Source organism: Colius striatus, chromosome 19, assembly GCF_028858725.1.
Source record: "Colius striatus isolate bColStr4 chromosome 19, bColStr4.1.hap1, whole genome shotgun sequence".
Taxonomy (NCBI): domain Eukaryota; kingdom Metazoa; phylum Chordata; class Aves; order Coliiformes; family Coliidae; genus Colius; species Colius striatus.
Window position 1 is genome coordinate 3866623 of NC_084777.1, and position 15770 is coordinate 3882392.

Consider the following 15770-nt stretch of genomic DNA (forward strand, 5'->3'; position numbering starts at 1 on the left):
GCGCTACGGCGAGGCCCGAGAGCCAAAAACAAACGCGCGCGCGGGCGGCGCCTCAAAGCGAGAGGCGCCGCCTCCCCCTCAGCCCTTTTCCCGCCCTCCGCTCACTGTCCCGGGCTGAGCGGCAGCGGGCGGTGGGGAGGAGACTCTGCGCTCGCTGGCGTGCCGTCCCTCCGCCACGGGTAAGGCTCCTGAGCGGCTGCCCTTGCTCTGGGTGTTTCTGTGGGGAGCGGACGTGAAGGGCAGGAGCAGCAGCCAGGGCCCTGCCTGGCGGGTGCTGTGGAACGGGTACCATGAGGGCCTTATCCAGCCCCTCATGACATTCCCGTGTAGCTCAGATCACCCTGGGCACTGGCGCTGAGCTGCACGGCAACTTAAGGCACGGGCACAGCTCAGCTCCCATGTCTTGCAGTTGTTCAAAAGCCATTGAACCTGGTGCGCCGGGGTTAGATGGTGTGGGGTCATAAATCACAGGCCAGGGCCGCTGGAAGCTGGCACCAGCGCCACAGATGAAAACCGTTATGAAAAGCCCAAGCTAATTCACAAGGCAGTGGTGTGTGTAATGCACAAGGCTGATTTTTCAGCTATTTAACGCTGTAATTTTTGCCTGGGTGAGGTTCTCTGTGGGCCCTGACTCAGAAAAGTGCTTAACTTTGATTCATTAAAGCCAAACAGATAACTAAGTTAAACATGTGTTTAAGCACTTTTCTGGAGAGCAGTGGTTTTACTTTCTGAGCCGCAACCTAACGCCACACAGAACACGTTACAGTCTGCTTTCAGTTAAGAGGGAAGAAAAGGAGACACGTGTCATTTACTGGCTCCTTAACACAGGAAGATCTTTGGGCTCCAGAAATTCTAGTGGCAGATGAGAAAGGGGGAAAAAAAATGATCAAAACGTGTGGTAAAGTGCAGCCAAGGCGGCTCTTCTCCAGCCTGGAAACCCACAGCAGAAATCAGGAGAATTAACCCTCCAATCTAACCTTCAGTTAAAACACGGTTACAAGAGCTGGAAACAAATGCAGTTAGGTCGATTCTTCCAGATGGTTTTGGTTTAAAGTTTTCATTCTTTAAAAAATAAATAAATGACATCAGAGAGCACAAATCAACTCAGCAGGATAATGGTATGTATTTGTATAGCTTTCCTGTGATAGGGACAGGTTGGTTTGTTTCTTTCATATATATATATATATATAAAATATCTACATGTATGAAAATCCTTATTTATACTGAGCAATACCTTTCTGGAACCTGAAAACTGTAGCCTCAACTACAAATTAACCATAATCCCAAACAACCCCTGAGCCTCTAAGAGTGTCCTGGATATTTTTTTTAAACAAGTTTAAAGTATGCTGAACTCCATTTGGCAAAGTATTTGATCACATGCTGCATTGGGATTTTAACAGCATGGCACTCGCAGAAAAAGGCAGCTCAGCAAGCAAAGGCTTTTCTTTGGGACTGTGTAATGTGAGTACTTGGGGATTTGCACAGACAACCCGTTTTCTTTGGATGAAATTGAACTTGTTGGTTGTGAGTCATCTGTGAGGGTCTTTCTTGTTCCCCCAGCCACGCTGCCACAGCTGGGATCAGCAGGATGTGGTATCTGTCCAAATTCCCTCTCTGGAAGAATGAGGCTTGGCAGGCATCTCCCTCACAGAATCGTTCATTCCATTTGGTTCAAAATGGCCTGAGCTTGGTGACCTGCCAAGTAGACTAGAAAAGACACCTGTCTGAAGTTTTCTGGGGGGACAGCTTCCCATAATGATAAAAAGGAAAGAAAAGGCCACAAGTGACTCAGATGATACAGAAGTGACTGTTTCTAGTGTTGCTAGGGTCTCCTGGGATGGCTTGAAGGGTGTCAGGAACAGAACTGAGGCCACAGGTCCTGCTATGACTAATGTATACAATTTTGCCACAGGTTCTACCAAGACCAGAACTAATCCAGTCCTGCAGATTTGATCCAAAGGGTGTTAATGTTCGTGGAAAAGCTCCCACTGACTTCAGTACATGCTGGCTCTGCTCTTCAGACCTGACTGCTGCAAACAAACTGGAGCTTACATTTGCCATGGTGAGTAATAAGGCACTAAGCTTACAAGCCCATATTTATGTTTTGGCACTATTAGCAGTCTCAGTTAGGACTTTTATTTGCTTGGGCCTCTCAGCAGACAGAGGAAGTACAGAACAGATTTACCATGTGTTACACCCTGGGAGGAAGAACTCATGAGAGACCTGCTGCATCTTTTAGGCTTTTACAGAGCAGCTGATCTCTGACATACAGCTGTTTCAATGTGGTTGCTATTATGCTGCTCTGTTTCTTTCTAAATCCCAGATACATTGCATTCATATGTTTCTTCTGGGATTTAAAAACAAACACTGAACCTTTTTTCCAGGCTATTTCTGCCTCCACCACTATAGTATGGACCTTGCTTTCATCACTGACAAAATTTGTTGATTTTGAACTAGGAAATCTTACCTCAGCAGAGAGCAGGTAGGATTTGGTTCATTCTGCCTTGGGAGCAATGTGAACAAACACTTAGCCAGGGCACAAGAGGCCTTTGGAAGTTGAAGAACTTCTTTCAAAGCAAGACCATTGAACACTAATTGTGTCGAGTTCCATGTTAGTAGAGAGCTGTTAAGAAACAGTCCACGTTTTTGAAGAGAAGGTAGAATTTCACACAGGATTGAAGTCCAGCAAAGTGTTGTGGTGTCTCATTCAAAGCAGATTCCCACCAATGCAAGTCACAGCCAAGTTAATGCATAAAAGCTGCTGATTTGAGAGCCCCAGGCTGAATCACACATAGTGTGACTGCCAGACGTGATGACAGCCTGCCTCTCCCAGCCACTTCAACTGGAGCAGCAGGGTCTCTGTACTTTTGTCAATAAGGAGCTTCCTTCTTGGCCAGTTGCAGATGCTTGCAACTCCAATGAATGGACAGTTCAATGTGATTAATACACACCCTTGAAATATTTTCAGTGAAATATGAATATATTTATTATTTTAATTTAGAAAACAAGATGTTTGAAAGTGTTACTGTTTGGTTAGAGCATCTCTTTACCATTCTCTTCAGTCTTTATAAGAGGGCAAGAGGAAAAGTAAGAAAACACAGGAATCCATTGGGGCTTTAGCCAGCTGAAATCTAGCATGTTCTAGTATCTGTTAGGTTGAGCTGCCAATTCAGTAGCACATGCTATTCATAAGCTTGCTTACCTGTGCAAACCATTGTGTTAACAGCAGGTGCCAGGTCTCCACATCACACTTAATGAGTAACCAAACCATTTAGATGCAGCTAATTTCCAAAGAAAACCATTTACTGTGGCCAAAGATACATAGCCATGTTGGCTGAGCAGTTTCTCTCCACTTCTCAAGTTCTGTGGTCATATCCCTTTTTTCTCTCCCACAGCACCTTTGCATACATAATAAATCTAAGCCTGCTAAAGCTCAGCCTTCAGCTTCTCCAATGCTTCTTACTACATCCTGATGGAATCCTGACATTTTGTGGGGTCTTCATGCCCTTACTCTCCGTTGCAGGAGAAGCCATTCATCTCTGCTTCTCTGGTTTGAGAACTGCCAACCTGGAAGGACATTATTTAAATCCACTCCAGACCCTCCATTGGGTGTTTTCTATCTCCAGACCAACATTTAGGTCATAATCTAAGCTTGTACTTGCAGATGAACACTGACAAGATCCCGTGGGTCTCTGGGATAGCTCAATTCTTTCCTGCCTTCCCATCAGTTACTATAGTGTTGTGCCTTTTGGGGCTCGTAGACATCCTGGGTTACCTGTTTAGGGACTCTGATCACCCTTTTCCAGATGAAGAGTAAATGCTGAAAAGACAAAAGTCCTGGCACTGAGTAGCCAGGGTGGCCTCACCAACTGGTGTGTCCAGTCTCTCAGAAGTACAAAGTGTGAACCAGAAGAGTTGAGTCTCCATTCTAGCTCTGCCCATGATTCTGTGTCATCTATTCCCTCTCATCTTCCTCAGCTGAAAACCAGGGCTCAGAATATTTCCTTACCTACAAAAGCTTTTAGGAGGATTATTGCATTGTTGGGAATTCTACAGATGAAAGGTACTACAGAACAAACTGCAATTATTGTTTCAAACCTCTGCCCTGGTCTTGTCATCCTTAACTCACTAAATAACCCTTACTCAATCGAGGAAATCCTGCTACTAGAGTGAAGAAAATAATTGGTAAAGATGACTCTCTGTTGCAATAAGAGCATTTATCCCCTTGTGTTCAGCACCCTGCCACTAGGATGATCAGACACTTGCTACACTCTCTTAAGCAATCTTCTCTTTGGGCACTATTATTTCTTTATCCCAAACATGACTGTTACTGAATAAATTCTCTTTCTGTGATGTATACTCTAGAGATAGGCTCTGCTGTGAGTTCACTGAAAGGTGAGGTCTCTTGGAGCCCATTGTGGCTGATGGCTGACAAAATGGTCAGAACTGCTGAATTTGCTTGCCTTGAGGTGTGTGGAGCTCTCACATCAGCCTTTCATGGGCATGTAAATGTGCAACGTGCCCAGAGGTGGAGGACAGGGTGCAGGACAATGAGGTATTCACACCTCTTCAGCAGCCTTCTCCATTTGTAATCCCTGGGTAATTCCCAAGGACAAATTTTAACAAAGATCTCCCTTGCAGCAGGGGACTATGGTTTTGATGGTGAAACAGGTACTGAATGGCAAGGTAAGGAATCAGCAGCTTACAGTTAGTGCCTATAGCAAAGGTCAGAAAAATTGGTGCTCTGGGTTACTATTCCCAACCATCTCTGATTAATATTAAACACTGTTCTGTGCAGCATGGCCAGTTCTCACAAAACTCATCAGTCTCACAGACACAGGTGTCTCCCCTTTCTGCTTCCATCCACCCTCATTTTCAGAAGACTCAAATCCTACCCTGGACACCAAGAGCAGAAGCAAAAGCCATCAGTGTTTAACAGCCCTTGAAAACCACTCTGGTTTTGCACAAGTAAGGGTGTTTTTTCTTGTCAAAGCCTATGCACAAAGCTTCCTAGGAGGGTGTACATATCACTGTAGTAAGGGTTAAAAGTAGTGTGATGGCAAGGAATAAATACACTGCAGGTGTTAGTTAACAAGGTACTAATTGAGTAACTGGAAGTGCAACATAAGAGACCACAGAGACTAATCAAAAGGCTTTGAGTGACTGTAGGATGCTTCCCTGAGCTTGGGGAGGAGGAGGAGATGGTAAAAAGCTACTGATGTAATCTTGCATTTTATGGAAAAGGTGGAATTAAGGTATCCCAGACATCCTGTGTGTAAAACTCTTACATCTTGTGTCTAAAACTAATAGGACAGAAACAGTTCAGAAATTAATTTCGGGATTGCAACTATCTTTCCCTCAGCCTGAGTGCTTTACTTCAGACTGGGTAACTTGTGCTCGAATCACTCTGATTTTATTTCACTATACCTCCTATGGGGCTTATTCAAACTGAATCAGCCTGTGCCTGTTTGGCTGAACCATTATCTAACCTCCCTGCCTGCCATAAAGGTGGCTTTAATGATCCCTTTTGTTTTCCTATTCCCTTGGAGAAGGCAGCTGGGTTCTTAGACCTCCAGGTAGATGCATGAGTGGCTAGTATGTTCCAGGTTGAAAGCTGATAGTGGTGAAAACCCTGGGGGACAGTTTCCCACTGGAATCATTTTGCCTGCTCAGCCTGATGCATAATGAACACAACACTTTGGGATGAAACTGCCTTACACACTGGGTCAGATAATGAAGTATAGGCTGTAGTTGGAGACTGCTTTTTGGGTTGCAGTTTTGTTGAACCCTCCATCACTAAGCTGCTCTCAAAAGTGGATTTTTTAACTTCACCGAGGTCCTTTAGATGAACCACTTCAGATTCATCCTGAGGCAGCCTCAAGCCTAGCTAAGGGAAATGTTCCTAAGCATCTGGCCCATACAAACCCCAACCTTCCTGATTGTATCAGACCTCCTGAGACATTTCAGTCTCCTTAGTCACGTTTTTCAAAAGCCAGTTTTCTGGAAGTCAGGTCTCCCAGTAACACTGACTTAGGAACTGGCACTACAGCTGCTGCATCTGTCCACAGAGAAATCCCATAACTACTGATTTTCTGTTGGTGCTCCAACGTTTCCTTGCACTCATGTGTTTTCCAACAGGTTTTTGTTGGGTCTTTTTTCTTTCTTTTTGTGCTGCAGCATTTGAATCTTATTTGAGGTTCTAAGAGTATCTTTTAAAACTTCTGTTTGGAGATTTGCTGCAGGCTACGTGCTGTTGTCTTTGTGTTGTGGAGGTGTTTGGAACAGTTCCCCTGCTTGTTGATGCTCTTGTTTGTACAACTAATATTGTTTTTATTGCACACATTAATTTTGGTTGTATTCAGCAGTTGACAGGACTATGAAATGCACCACCCGGTGTGAACTGCATCACGTTGGGGCTTTTCTTGACGGTTTTTCTTTCTGCCGCTTACTACTACAGCTTGCGTTGGCCGCGGTCTATTTTTATTGCAGCCCGTATTAGTTGTTGCGTAATAACTGTGAGAGCGCATTACTCGATGCAAACCGCGAGTTAAAGAATAAAACGGGGGGGGGGGGGACACACACGACAGCTTCCTCAGTTGTGATTTCAACTCGCTGTCCCACAGCACGCTTGTCCCTGCGTGGGCTGCGGCCGCAGCGCCGAGGGAAACCCGCACCTTCCCGGGTGCACTTTTAAGGGCTCTTGTTGTCGCTTTAGAGCCCGAGCGGCGCGACGGCGGGGGAAGCCGGGATTTTCCCCGGCAATGTCTGCCCGGGAAGGGGGGCCACCAGCCGCCACTTCCCTGCGGGGTGATCGGGTTTCCCTCCTCTGAAACCGAACCAGGCGTTTTCCCCACAGAGAGAACCGTCTTCACCCGGCCTCGCCGCCCGCTGACCGGGGCATCACCCCCGCTGCTCCTCTCCTCTGCCCGCCGGCCCGGGGAGGAGAGGGGGGCCGAGACGGGACCTGCCGGCTTCTGGGACTTGTAGTTCGGGGGCGGGCGGGCGGCTCTCCCCCGGCCCGGCCCGGGACTACCGTCCCCACATGGCCTTGCGCCCCGGCGCATGAGCTCTTGGGCGCTGTAGCGCATCTATTATACTGCCTTGCCGAGGATAAAAAGAAGAGCAACTGGAGGGACTATAAGGCAAACGTTGCTGGAGCTGCCGGGGCAAAGTAATCGATTTAATCTTTCCCTTTATTTGTTAGATGCTTGGGTGTGCATTGCTAGCACCGGGCCACGGTTTCTGGAGGGAGGGGGGGCCGGGGAAGAAGGGGGAGGAAGGCAAAACCCACTTGGGAAAGGCCAATGCTGATTTTTTTTTCTTTCCCTCTCTTCCTCTCTTCTTCTGCTCCTTCTTCTTGTGAGAGCCCCGCGTCGCTCCCCGCGGCCCCGCAGCCTTTGTGCGCCGCCACAATGCAACAAAGCGCGGCGGGGCTGGCTGCAGCCTGGCCATTGATTTCCTCCCGGCCCCGCCGCTCCTGCCCACCCTTTTCTTCTTCTTCTTCTTCTGCCGCTTCTTCTCCATCTTCTGCTCCCCCCTCCCCTTCTTGCCGAGCGCCCGAAGACGCCTCGGACGGCCGCAGCCCCGGCCCCGCCGAGCCCCGCGTTCCCACGCAGGACCGGCCTTCTTTCTTTCCTAATTTTTGTATTGTTTTTTCTTCTTCTGTCCCCTCTCTCGCTCGCTTTCCCTCGGTCGGTCGCTCGCTCTGCCCGCCATCTTTTGAAGGGGAAAAATTAGGGGCGAGGAAAAGAAAGGCTGCAGGCGCCCTTAAAAAACAAGGAAAAAAGAACGAAAAGGAGGGGAAGCGCAAAAAAACCCCTCACCCCAACCCCAGAAACAACCCAAAAGCGGAGTGTGGGGGGGAGAGGGGGTAGGCAACAGCCAACCCCCGCTCCCGGCGGTGCGCGGCTCCCCGGCTCCGGCGGCAGCGAGCGGCGGGGAGCGGAGCGGGGCTCGGCGCTGCTCCCGGCCCGGGCTGCCCCCGGCCTTTTCCCGCTGCCCCCGCCGCCGCCCGGCTTGGGAGCTGGAAAAAGGTCTGAGCGGGCTGCTTACGATGCGCTGAAAAGTGCGCGTTTCGCGTGCTGCCCGTGTCCGCATGCGTGTGTTTGGGTCTCTGTTTATATCCAGCTGCTTTGCTCGTGTGGATACCTGGTGTTTACCCAACTTTCGCAAATAAATGGAAACTTAAGGGTTCGTTGCCTGACCTTAATATACTTTCTAGGTGTAAAAAGAAACGCGGATCACAGATATATATATAGAAATGTCACGCTATAAATAATGCTGCCGATAATAAAATGTAAAACTTTAAAACTCAGCCGTACTTTTCCCTCCGTTTATAACTTGTTTGCCTTTTGCACCTTCCTGGGCGCCGGGGATAATTGTTTGTAGCTTTAGTTTCGCTTTCAAACAAAGCTGCAGTGTTCGGGTCGCAGATCTGTGTGCGTCTGTAAGCTCCAAGGTTCGGGCTGCATGGTGTTGGTAGGGGACGTGTTTCCTACAGAAATGGCTTTGGACATCTCGGAGCGTGCATTCTGTCAGTGTCGTGCTAAATGTCCTGTGACAACTCCGTAGTGTGAATATACCTTTCTGTTGATGCTTTCAGGAATGGAAAGTTACTAAAATAAACTCTTTTTTTTTGGATAAGCAAATACAGTGGCTTCACAAATACTTGGAATGTTTATATACATATATATCTATATTTACATCTTAAGTTCCCTGTCACTTGTAAATATTAGGTTAGGGGGTAGCACAATTAGCAGGATACACCTGCTGTCTCTTGCTGGGAAGGGGGAAGCTTTTTTAAGTGCTTGTTAGTATGTTTCATGTGTTCAGTGTATGTGAATGCGCTGACGGTGTGTCTGTAAAGTAAACTGGGAATTTAGGTGTAAAGCTGAAACTCGTGTCTGTAATTCACACAGTGGTAAGGTATTAGAAAAGGTTTGGTGACTACGATATGTGCTGCAGTATATGGGTGAGAAGTGCAGAATAAGTATGCATCAATCAAACAAGAAATCCCCAAAGCAGTCTGGTTGCTTTACAAGCAAAAAACAAACCTCCTGATCTGTATTGCTTACAACTACCCAACTACTTGAGTGTACAGTAAATACAAAGTCCTGCCTCCTCATCTGCAGCCCACAGCAGCTCTGGGTCTCTTGTTTCGTTAGCACACGATTTTGAGGAGTTTTTAATAATATACTGTGAGGCTCCTGCTGAAACAGAGCAACTCCTGACCTCAAAGCCTGCCTTTTTGGAAAGAATAAATGCTAAGATTGTGTATTTCTTTCTCTTTAGGCCACACCGATAAAAAATACTCGCTCATGCGTGCATTTAGTGCTTTGAGACAATGCTTAATAAAAGGGTTGGGCAGAGCCTAACAGTCTTATTCAATGCTCAGCGTAAGCTTGATTGCAATATTGTTTTCTATACTCACTGCCTATATAGTGCTCAGTGCTGAGGCAGTAACTGTGCCACTAAAAGGCTTTTTAGTTTTAGTGACCTATGCAGAGTTTAAATTAAGAGTGAATGCATGTGCAATGTAAACTGTCTTGAGTTTGTTCTCAAAACTGACTTTGGAATGTTACTTCTATTACCCTCAAATAAAAACTAGGCTCCGTTACTTCTGGAAATAAAGCTGCTATCATTTAAGCACTGAGGTGCTTTCAAAAACTTCATTTCTTGTCATTTAAAAAATACTTAGAAGAAAAGCATGTTGAAGAAGTCTGATGTTGCAGCTTGGTGAGCTTGCAGGCAGCAGCGCTCTGGCTCTCTGTCTCCAAAGGCAGCTGAGTGTGTTAGTGTCTGTAAACACAGATATTTTAGTGAGCTTCCTAGGTGCTTGCTTCTTTGCACTTGTGTAAAGATTTAAATCACAGTTCTTAATAATCTTGCAAAGTGCTTCTTTCCAGAGCTAGGAACTGTGTGTTTAAAACTTACACTTCAGTCATCTCCTTAAATGGTGGGGAGTCTATTGGAGGTTCTCGGTGTCCACAAATAGTGTCTGTGGGCAGGGGTCTCTTCTGCCATGAGTCTCAGTGAGCTGAAGGCAGTGCTCACAGATAAAGCAATTTGCCCTGGTGAAAGTTGGGGCTTCGAACCCCTACCATTCTATGATTCTGTGATTCCCTAGTTTTTACAGACAAACATGTTCTGAAAGATGTTGTTGAATATTTACCTCAACTTCAGGGAGACACTTGTGCAGTGTGTTGTGGGTTTCCAGCCACTCCTCAAATCTCGCTGCTTCTCCCTGGAGTAATCTGGGAGCCTGATCGCTCTCGTTGACAGCACAAACAGCTTTGGAGTCAAATCCTTCTCCTCAGCAGCAGCTGAGTGATGTAGTGAGGTCTCATGTTTCAAAGGCTTAATTACTTTTACAAAGTATATTACTCTGTCTGCTTTGGTAAGCTATCAGGTGTTTTCAGCATAGAGAACTACACTTGGCTAAATAAATGAACAAAGAGTGCTTTGCATCATAGTGTTATTGTTTCTCTTTAATCCTGGTTGTTCTTTCTTTGCCAATTTGCAAAATTCATTAATCCACAGTGGGTTTCCCAGTCATTACCATGAACCTATTTTTTGTTGTGTGGTGTGTGTTGGCTTTGTTTTATTTTGTTGGTAGTGAGTTGTTTTTTTAAATTGGCTCATTATTCTCCAGTAATAGCCCAGGACACCACTGTATGCAGCAGAGTTCTGGGAATTAGGAAGGAGCCATTGTTTGTTGTGCTGCCCAGTGAGCTGTCAGGACTTTTTGGAAGGATGTGTGCATCTCAAGCTTTTCATTCCACATTGCCTTACTGTGACATTAGTGTGTTTTTGTCAGTTATTAGTGCTTGTTGGAGATGAACAACTTTCTTTGGGACATACTATTTAACCCACTTGTTGCTAAATAGAACATTAGAAAGATGTGAATTCTTCTGGAGAGCAGTGTGGAAATTCACTATATGTGCTGCTTTTTCTGATAGTCCTTCCGTTCTTCCTGTTCCTTTTGCGCCTTTCCAGGCCTCACTTTGTTTCCAATTTGAGTCAGATAAGAAGACGCTGTCATGTCCAGAAGTATTTCAGCTACGTGGATAACCCAGGCAGAGGAGAAGATTTGTCTCACTTCTTTGCTGGGACCAGGGCTTGATAATATTCTCTCCACCAGCAATGTGACAAGTGTACCAAAGACATTTCTGTGTGTGGAATTAAGTGCCCTGACTGAACTGACTCCATTCAGCTTTGAGATTTAGACTCAGTTCTGATTGATACAAGTCTATTTTGGGAATGGTCTCATTTACTCTTCTCTTTCCTTTAAAAAGAGAAAGGCAGAGACAATTTCTTCTTGACTTTGCACACTGTCCAACACTGGAAGTTTACACTTGGAGCAATTCAGTGATAGAGATGCACTGATCTCTGTGCAGAAGACCTCAAGCACTGACATGGATACGGGAATGGAGATTCACTTCGTGTTGCTGACTCGCCTGTTGTAATCAAACACAACCTGTAGTGAAGGAAAGGCACGTTTCTCCTTCTGTAACTCTGTCTTTTCAACTGCTGCACTTAAGCTGTGTGACATAATGGAGAGTGCCTGCTTGAGGATCTTGCTTTTTCACAACCCACTGATATGTCCATGCTGAGAGAAATCTCTTCCCTTAAATTGCACTGGTCCATATGTTTGGCTCTAAGCAAGTGCAGAATTTGCAGTACTGTGCTATTTTGCTGGGAGGGGATGAAGGACATGGAAGCCTTTTTGCTTACCAAGTCTGGTTTAGGAACCATGTGGTAGTGTGGGCTATAGTGAAATTGATATGCTGGGCACACGTCTCCTGTACTGTATGTGCAAGAATTGTGTGTGGGTACAATGGAGAATACCATTCCTTAATGGAAATCATCACCTTCTTCCAACATTTCTGTTGGTGCTCCAGTTGTAGGATTTGTGAAATAACATTAAGGTGCATCTCTTCGAGGTGCCATGTGTTTGCTCCTCCAGGTCTTTGCTGGATTAAATGCTTGTCTGAGTGTGGGTACTATGCATCAGCTGGTGTGCTGAAAGGGTGTTTCTTTCCTGAGCAGGAATAAGCCACACGGGAATAAACTGGGATACTTGTGTCTCCACTGTCATGATCATGCTTCTTTTGACTTGAACTTCACCTATATGGAGGAGCTTTGAGAGAGGCTTAGGGCTTGTGTGTTCTCACTGCCCAGGAAGCTAAGCTGTGGGTGCTCTCAGAGGAGCTGTGCATGGGGAAGCTATCAGCTCTTGTTAGGGGCCTGTCTGTCCACCCTGAGCACTCTGTGGTGAGAGCAGTGAGCGTTCCTTGGGCCGCGTGGAGGGATGCCACCTTCCTCCCTTGGGTGTGTTAGGCAGTAGGGAGTACCTTTCCCTCTTCACCTGAATTACCAGCCTCTGGTCCCTGCCTAGGGAGGGGTAATAGACTCCGAAATCCATTTTTTTCCATTCTCACAGACTGTTTTAAATCAGATACATAAACTCAACCGGTGGAAAGTGCGCTGATGCCCTCTCAGGGAGTGACAGCAGCTTAGCTATCACAGTTTATTCACACCTTAGGCGACCTGTAACTCCCTTGCATAGCTGAGCAAATTTCTGGATCTACTCAACCTTAGCAAATGCAGCAAGGCACTTTGCATCTGAAATAGTAGACCGCATACTGCCTTTTGCACTTGTTTGGCTGTGTTTACTTTAAGTTAACACATTGAGTTATTCTGGGACAATGTACTTGTTCAAAGACAAGGCAGTTAAATTGCTTTGGAAGAAGACAAAGCTATGCTGGTGCAACTGATTTAGGGGAACACTAGAGATGAGTGGTGTACAGGTCGAGGGCTGCCACAGTGTGAGAAGTTGTGTTCCTCTGTCAGCTAAGCTGCAATAATTAGCTTGGTGGGTGGGTGTACTTACACTGACCCATTACCAAGTATAATGTTACTGTGGCTCAGCTAACAAGTAGTATTTTTATGTCATAGTAATTCAATCACTTTCTCTCATTGTTCATCTCCTCAAACTGACTCGATTGTCCTGTATTGATTTAGGTAGACTTTGCATGAGGATATTGCAGTGCTGTAGCTGTAAACCCAGAAGATGATTTAAATCAGTGGCAGCTCATCTGTTTATACTACACTTGTAATGCTTTTTTGTGCAGAACCAAATCTGTTCTTCAAAATAGTAAATGCAATTATTTTAATACGTAAAAATAAATATAAAAAGTGAGTAGGAGAAAGCACTGGAGCACAAGAAGGGAAGGGAACAGAAGGGAAGTCTGTTGATGAGGGAAGGGATTTCCTTTAATTAATCAATTTGACGGTTCTGACAGATACTGTGAAATGCTTCTAACAGCTTAACATATGGATCTATTTCTGTTTATTAGAAGTCTGTTTGTCGATGTTGGAAGGGAGCTGCCCATAAGGGTAACATCTGTAGCACTTGTACGTGATACTAATAATGCTGATACGTGGCTGTGTGGTAATGGTGATGTAAAGGAGAACTGCAACATAGAGCAGAAAACAGTCCTTTGAATAGGTCATACATAGGAATTGAATGCTCTTTCCAGGGCTCTGTATTTTATACTTTGCTCAGAATACTTTGGATATTTAGTTTGACTGAGAGAGGTGATCTTCCTGTTATATGTAGCCTCTTAAATTCAGTTGGAAGTGGAATTGGGCTGTACGTAACCCCCCTCCCTAACAGGTGTCGTGAAGACCTCTCGGGTATGGTGGTTTATCTTTTAGAAACATGTTTAAAGAGCACTGCAGCGTGGGGAAAGGGATAAAACAGATGGCAATTCTAGCTTTACAGTTGCTTCAAATGACAATTGTACTTAGTAAAGAATAATAAAGTGTCTTCAGATACCTGAGTTATGGTATTTGTACACCTTAGAAATACAAGTTCCTCTATTTTGCTGCTTTTTTCCCCCTTAAAATTTGGTATTGCCATAACACTGGGAAGGAATTACTGTATAAGTGCATGGTAAAAGACTAATGACTTTAATTATACACAGTAGTGGAAACATTCATATCCCCCTTTTACAAGTGGGGAACTGACAAGCCTGCAGCATGGGGTGTGAAGAACTGAGCTGATGTGTTGGCATCCTGTTTTGTAGCTGTCTTGTTTTTAATTCCATTTGCAGGTACAGCAGAAGCTTGGAGATGCTCTGCCCAGCAGGGAAGTGTTTGAGCTCTTGGGGTTTGGTTTGGTTTGTTTTGTTGCCTTTGCTTCAAAATGCTGTGTGTTCAATAATCTCTTTCTGGAAATGAAAGTACAGAAAAGGAAACGATCGTGACAAAACCTGTTGTGGAAAGACTGTGTAGTTTTTTCACTATATGCTGAATCAAACTGAGTGAGTTGAGGGTTTTATACTGTAAACATACACAGAGGGCCATATGCTGATTAAAAAGGGGAAGGGCAGACTCTTTTTCAGAACACAAATGTTTAACTGTGCAGATCACATCCTTGAAAAAGCAGAAAAAGACATCCCTGTGAGGGTGTAGACATACAATAATCCCATTAGGAGTTCCGAAGCCTGCGCGGGTGCTGCCACGTTATGCTTTAATGGGTGCACCTAAATGCTTCTGCACCTCTCATCTGAAACTTGGGTCAGTGCCAGAGTATGGCTTGGGTTTTTTTGTCTGATTGTTAACTGAAGTATGGGTTGCTGACCTGAACTTGGCAAAACTGATTTCTGGAGTCACAGGATGAATCGGTGGTAGTATCATGGCATGGATGAATCATGCTTTGGAGAAGGTAGGTTGTAAAGTAATAGATGAACAGAGGGGAATTAGGAAACAAAGCCTTGAAGGTGGGCTGTGGTACAGACCTTCACTGTGAATTTTTTGGGTTTAGTTTTTAAGAGCACTAATCTTGCCAATTTGTGCCTCCTTCTGACCTGTCTAGACTGCCTGCTCCTTAGGGCAGAGGCTGTGTGCATGCTGTGCTGTGCTTGGTCCTAATCAGGGCAGTGAAGCCTCATGGTCCATAGTGCTCTTGGTGTTGAGGCACATCCTGATGAAACACTGTTGAGGTGTTCAGCCTTTCAATCTATATTTTTTTTCATTTTTGTGGCATTTTAGCATACATGATGAAAGAGAACAAGATCTCTCTGCTCTTGCACACCTTGTGCTTGTACAATGGGACTTCTCTAGCTGGGATCATGTTCTGCAGCAATCCAGTGCTAAGAGGATGTATCTTCAGGGCTGGGTAGCACTGACTAGAGCAGCTATCATAGCTATTGTAACTGCAACAATAGGAGCACCCATGATTCTGAGCAGATACCTATCACTGAACCTTCTTTATCATTTTACCTCTCTCTAATAGACAGCTAGAGAAGGGGTTGACCAGGCACTGCTCTCTAATAAGACAGCTAGAGAAGGGGTTGACCAGGCAGAGGGGCCAAATAGTGTGGAGAGCTTGTTTCTGTCTTTACCTTAATCTTCCTTAAAATTAATCAGTTATATCCTGTAGGTGATAAGTCTACAAAACCATCTGTGGAGAGGCAGTGAGCCTCAGAGACTGTGCAGTTTATCCAGAGGAGAAAGTTCCTCGGTGTTTTGCAGGATGAATCTTGAAGTGGGTACTGAACATGTGCCTTTAGCCACGTTCCTACCTCCCCTAGGTCCCCTTCCCCCCATCTTGCTTCTGACATGCTGGGAGCTTGTATGGTATGTGGCCTTGTGCCAACACCTTCCCCGAGCTGCTTCTTTGCTTAATGTCTAAGGCTGCAGAGCATCAGCTACATGTGGGCTTTAGGGGGACTCTAGTAACCCTTACAAGTGCTAGAAGTTGC

At 45.4% G+C, this 15770-nt stretch overlaps 1 protein-coding gene across 2 annotated transcripts in view; it reads left to right on the forward strand.

The window, feature by feature from the left end:
* Positions 1-112: 112 nt before the first annotated feature.
* Positions 113-15770, forward strand: part of BRD3 (bromodomain containing 3) — a 45452-nt gene continuing 29794 nt past the window's right edge. The window contains exons 1-2 of one of the 2 annotated variants that reach the window (XM_062011290.1): positions 113-179; positions 1913-2062. The gene's annotated coding sequence lies outside the window, so the exon portion shown is untranslated. Of the gene's footprint in view, positions 180-1912; positions 2063-7071; positions 7172-15770 lie in introns of those variants that run through there. The other variant, XM_062011289.1, reaches the window with a different exon arrangement.